The sequence below is a fragment of the Chondrus crispus genome, genomic scaffold (assembly GCF_000350225.1).
Source record: "Chondrus crispus Stackhouse genomic scaffold, scaffold_116, whole genome shotgun sequence".
In the NCBI taxonomy this organism is placed as follows: domain Eukaryota; phylum Rhodophyta; class Florideophyceae; order Gigartinales; family Gigartinaceae; genus Chondrus; species Chondrus crispus.
The window spans coordinates 99,972-105,971 of NW_005178980.1; positions in this window are offsets into that span (position 1 = coordinate 99,972).

Below are 6,000 nucleotides of genomic sequence, written 5' to 3' on the forward strand. Positions count from 1 at the left end.
CACCCGAGAATATTTTGCTTAAACCGGCGAGAGTTCTTGAAATTTGTACTTGGCGATTGCCCTCATATTAGAGTATAACTGAACGATTGAGCAGCTTCGTCATATTCGTATGGGATTTAGATGTCTCTTCTGCATTGATCACAACCCACTTCGAATGTGACTTATCACTTCCACGACTGGGCAATGTTGGTTCTATCAGCTTACGCAGCAGCGGCTTTATTAAAAACGTCTCCGGTGGCTAGTTTTGAATGAGTTACTATCTACAAGTTCCGATGGAGAGCGTTGTTGACCGGTCAAGAATGTACCGAGGTCGTTTTAGTTCTTGTGAAAAGGGATTCTCCAACCTGTTTTCTGTCTGGGCCGCAAGACGGTCTTGCCAATCTTCAGAAAGTTCACACTGTACTGCTTGTTCGCGGGTTTCTTCTGTTGGACCGAGAAAAGCCTAGTCTCAATGGCTGATGGGCAAACCCAAATATGAGTTCATCGAAATGACGAGCATGACTCATCGTCGCGACTGAGTGAGTGTACAGCTCAATTAATCTGTGTAAGTTCAGTTTATCGATTTTATTCTCCGCCAACCCAAACTGTCTAAAATTTTATCGCATAAAGAAACGTAATGACGAGACTTGTCTTCTAGCTCGAAGTTACTCGCCCGATTCAGATCTAAGTTGAACAGCATCATCGCATCTGCTCCATCACCCCAAAGGCCTGGATACAAATTCAGTTGTGTAACTAAGGCTGAATAAAGATGTCGGCATTGCAAAATATGTAGAAACAAACTACATTCTTCACCCATCTGCCCTGCTCCACAGTCCACGCTTCCGCCCTAAAAGTCCTGATAATATTTATCAGAACGGCAAGTGTGCAGAACACGCCGAGGACTGAGAAGGAGAACATATTATTACTCTTACCATTAAGCAGTTTATTTTTGAATCATATGAATGTTTGCGCGGAGCCCATCGCAAAATCCGGGATTCAACTCCTTACATAGATTTTTCATCATGAAGTTGCATGAAACAAGTTGTTTGAATATTGATAGCTTGACTAGAAATGAAATGGTTAGGTGGCACCAAACGGAACGTTAAGGGTAGAACAAGGCGTTACGCATTTGATGCTCACAACTTGCGATCGGTATTTTGCAGCTAGACTGCGCAAGTGTCCTTATCCGATATAACAACCACAAAGGACTACAGTTGTCCCTTTCTACAAGAATTGGCACGAGAGACGGGATCTTTATTCTTATATTCAAATTATTCTTATGCGAGATAGTACGATAAGGAAAAGCTGCTCTCGTATTACAGAAGAATGAGTCTATTATGGCCTGTTCTTGTGCTTGAGCCCTTCTACGGGATGTATCACGCCCCAAGCGTCACAAATACTTCAACAAAACGAGTTTTGGGAATGTTTCTGCTTCAATGGCGCGACAATAGACTTGAAGTGCAGCCATATCTCCGCAGGGCTCAACACAGGCTCAGCAAATACATCAGCAGCAGCATCGTGAAACTTCTGTTTTGGGTCCAATAATTGTAAAGCGACTTTCTCAGCCGTGGCTTTTGATGTTTGCCCCTGTACTGGCGCAATTTAGTCAGCGTTTAATAAATCTGCAACAGAGATTCTTACATTAGGGGCGACTAATTCTTCGACAATTCCAGCAAAGGGCACGTCTATCGCTTTGTGCAGTTTCCCTCGCGGTGTTGTTGTCGACAGTAATTCACCCCCTAACAATCCAGTGGTATGCCAACAGTGCGAGATGATCTCAGCTTCTAAATCAATCCAATATACATTATGAAGTTCACCGCAACAAGCTATTCGATCTAATAAATGTTTTCAGTTGCGTCGCCCATAGCACCAAGTGCTATTTCGTTCGGGTTTTTTCTATACTTCGTCTTTAAAGTAGCTATAATACCTGCATCGAGTGGTTGATTTTGAAGTGGTCTTTGGAGGCAAGAAGACCACTGTCACATGAGCGAGCTCAAGCAGAAAAACGTTTTTCCATGCGAGCTGGCATTTTCTAGTAGTAGTGTCTGGATAAGTGCGTGTTGTTCATGTAATTTTGTGCAGACAGCAGCATGATCGGCATCTCCACTCTCACCATGAACACGTTTTGACTACAAGTTCGATCATTCCTGGAACATGTTCAGCCACCCAGATGTAAATTTTAGCGTTACAGAGCGTTCTGTCGGAAGTAAAGCATTAACTTCTTCCTAAAGTCTTACGAGCTTTATTCGGATGACAACTACAGTAATGCACTGGCATGATTCGTACCTCTGCCCTCCCCAAGATGCTAGAATCCTGTCTGGAGTAGGCTGGGCTCCAGTCCGGGCGGCGCTGTATGCGACTGTCTTGAAATTAAATTGGATCATTGATGATAAAATACGGGAAATCACGGTTTGTGAGGGTAAACTTTACCATCTTAAAGATTCCAGTTGGGAGCTCCAGAAATTCTCACTGTATTCATGACCGAACTGCGATCAGTCCTTTTTCTGATGTTTAAAAGATCAAAGATGAGAGACTGCGTCAGCATTGCGGCCGAGCAAATCTGAAACATGGAAAAATTCGAGAAAATCGGCAGCGTATGCAACGACCTGGATGAAACCAGTGACTGCTCGTCTATTTCCGTCAACAGTTTCCATACCATCGGTTTCTGCAGTCTCGAGATCCTCTTATAAGAGACATAGAACCTCACTGGATTCTATTTCCGAGGAGTGAGTCAGAGTACTCTGAAAGCCTTTCGGCCGGTCCATTGTCTCGGTCGTGCGTTGAAAGGAAACATTTATATGCCTTCCGCAGAGCCTTGTTTCTCCTTTTATTTAGAGAATCCGTCAGAGTACAGTCATATTCTGTTCAGAATGAAACGAATTCCATCCAGAAGAGTACCCCTACACTCGTCACATGGACATTGAAATTCATCGACATTATTTCTTACTTCAATTGTGGCCATTTCAAGTAGATTCCACTGACAGAATGATGAGAACATCTGGTGCTTCATGTAGACGCGTCCCTTCGCCCAGGGATACTTGAAAAAGCAGTATTCACATATGTTCCAACCTTGTGAAGAGAGGAAGGAAAAAAGGTCATCGTGATGTTTCGAGAACGCACCAAAGCTTGGCTGACAGAACAATGCATTTCTTTCGAAAATGTTTGAATTCTGTTTGCCCGAGAAAACCCAATCCAGAACACCACCTTTTCGCTGAAGCCAAACAATCCTGTTCAAAAGGCGTTCACGTAGGTCTTAATGATACATCCCGCTGCATCCAAGCGAATGGCATTATAACTTCTGCGTCAGCTACAGCGGAATTTAGATTAAAATCCATCGATAAATCAAAACAAAGTGCTGGGGAAGTGGATTGCTTGGCACCGGCTTTTTTAAATGGACGGGAAACACACACGTTTGAGAATCGGGAACGCTTTTACGCGCAAGTAAGGCAGAAGGATACGCTGGGTGGTTGAGTTGGAAGGCAAATGCTTTCGGTGGGCATACCCTCGACTTACCCAGTCACAGTGTCCCCGAAGTATTCAAATTGATCCATCGTGAACCTGTTCATACCGCTGACGGCTACAAGTTTTGCCACGTAGAAATGGATATCTTGTCGTGCACTGAGGGGGGAACGGAGGGATCCCCCTATGGCAGAGCGCGCGCGTTCGGGGGCGCGTGTAGGGGATTCGGAAGACCACCCGTAAAGGAACTGGGCCGGAGCCGGGCGCTATGCGCAGTAGGGACAAAAGAGGTAAAAGGAAATGGAGGACACGGCCAGGAGGGGCGGAGCGGTAGGGACAGGATGGCTCGCACGCTACAGTAGGGTAGCGGGGGGGGGGGGCGCGCGCGGTAGAGGTAGGTGGGAATCGGGACGTAGATGGCTCACAGGGTACCGTCGTAGGACAGGGACCGAGGCGAGGCTACGAATCCGTTCCAGAAACCCAAGTTGTAGACCCAAAGCTTCGTGAGGATTTACTTAGGGTCGGACGTCGGCCATACACTAGCCGGCGTCGGAGCTATAATTAATTAAACTAAAAATATTAAATTAAACGACGGCGGCGACGGCCGGAGAAACTCCTCGTGTGGAGGTATGACAATCATTACACGTGGGGAATGACACCTGGACACAGGGGCCTTGATACCGGGTCACACGTGGCGAGAGGTCCACGTGTGCACCGGAGAGGGAGCCGCGCTGGCCGGGGCCAGGTGTCCCGAGTGTCAAAAGATGAGGGGTGTCAGTGCACTACATATCGGGTCCAAAGGTGTAGCGTCAAAAGAAGTGTACACATCTAAAGTACGAGATCGGATCAATCCGCCTTCGATAAACGCATCTTCTTCTGTATCGGAAGTGCGTACCAGAGACTTGTCCGTTTCTTCATTATGCTTGGGCCCCTCGGTTTCAGCAAGTACATCTTTCGTTAACTCAAGCGGTGTACGTTGAACGCAACCAATACACGGCTGAGTGCAACTATTACACAGTTAATTGACAACGGTATCAATTTGATCAGAATCGAAAGGAAACCAGCTTCCCCCTCAATCGTCAAAATCAGCCGGATGGGACATGTGTGGTGTCCTTTCAGGTACATCCTCCTCGGTACGATGTTTTCAACGGAATTTTCGAAATTCTGGGACTGAGGTCCAGTTCCAGTTGTTGAAATTTCAATAGGATCTAGAAACCGGCTAGACTTGCAACTGGGCTGCGATATATGATGCACGATAATCCTTCAATCCATCCAAACCGCCCCTAGCTTGCCCAACGTCCCTGCTTGGCGTGCTTATTTTATTGTTGTGATGATGTGTTTATGGAATCATTGAATATATCAATGAATACGTGCAGAACGGTTCGAACACGACGAATAAAGCGTGAACGGGATACGTTTTCTGTAATACTCAATGAGGCGACGACGATACAAAAATATTGGAATTCAGTGATATTTATATGCCATTATGTGCACATAATGGCATATAAACAGCATGCTGAAAAGGTAGCCCCATGACAAAGGGACGACGTTCTGTCGGGTACAAGGGCCTTTTTGGCGTAAAACGAAACACAAATGAGTCAGGGAAGTCTGCAAAAATGATTTGCATTAAAAGATTGGTTTTGAACCCGGGAAATTTTGAATGGCTCTCATCCGTGAAGTAAGCTGGTATAAAGCATTACTTCAGGACCAAGCGTGAGACCTGCAGTCCGGAGAATCGATTTGAAAAAGAACGGGGAAGCGTGGAGGTGGCTGCACAAACATGGTGGGGCAGACGCATTCTACCGCTTTCGTCTCATGCTACCAGAGACAAGTCAGAAGAATTCTAGCTACGAACGATGTACAGTCGATATTTCCTAGGAGTGACTCACCTCCTATCCAAGGAGTCTATGCGGAGAGACAGAAACGTTCAACTCTCACGGAGTGTCAGAATGTCCCTAGTACATCTGATATAGAAATGCAGCCCCCGTGACTAGGGCAGATGAGAAAGCACAGCTAAGACCGGAGCAAGATCCCAAAAGTTTCCGGATTCGCGATCTCCCGTGCACCGGAACCGAGAGAACATTAACATACCAGGAGAAGGCCCCTGGGAATACAGCCATCCAGATTCGCGATTTTTAGGCCATACATAGGAATGGCAGGCAACTCTCGCAAATAAGCGAACGGGAGACTGACAATTCTAAAACAGAGTTGACTCACACTGGTGTGTTTGACCGTCAACAGGCGCCTAGGACGTCCAACATCTCTCAAAGTATAGCGAACCCGTCTTTTGGTTTCTTTCAGGAAAGCTTAGAGAGAACTATTCTGAGCAGGTTCAATAAAGTCGAAAGTGTGGACGAAAATCTACGACAAGACGTTGATTCTGTGAAAAGGATATTTACAGATCGCATGACAGGGATGAAAGCAGATTCGGATTCTGGGTTCCGGAAGAAATAAAAGAGAAGCTCCAAGGTCACCTCAAAATGGGCTTTCAAAGACCTAATGGAACAGGGGAATTCTACTCTTGGGACCCAAGTAGAATTTGTGTTCGGCTTTTCCCTGCTG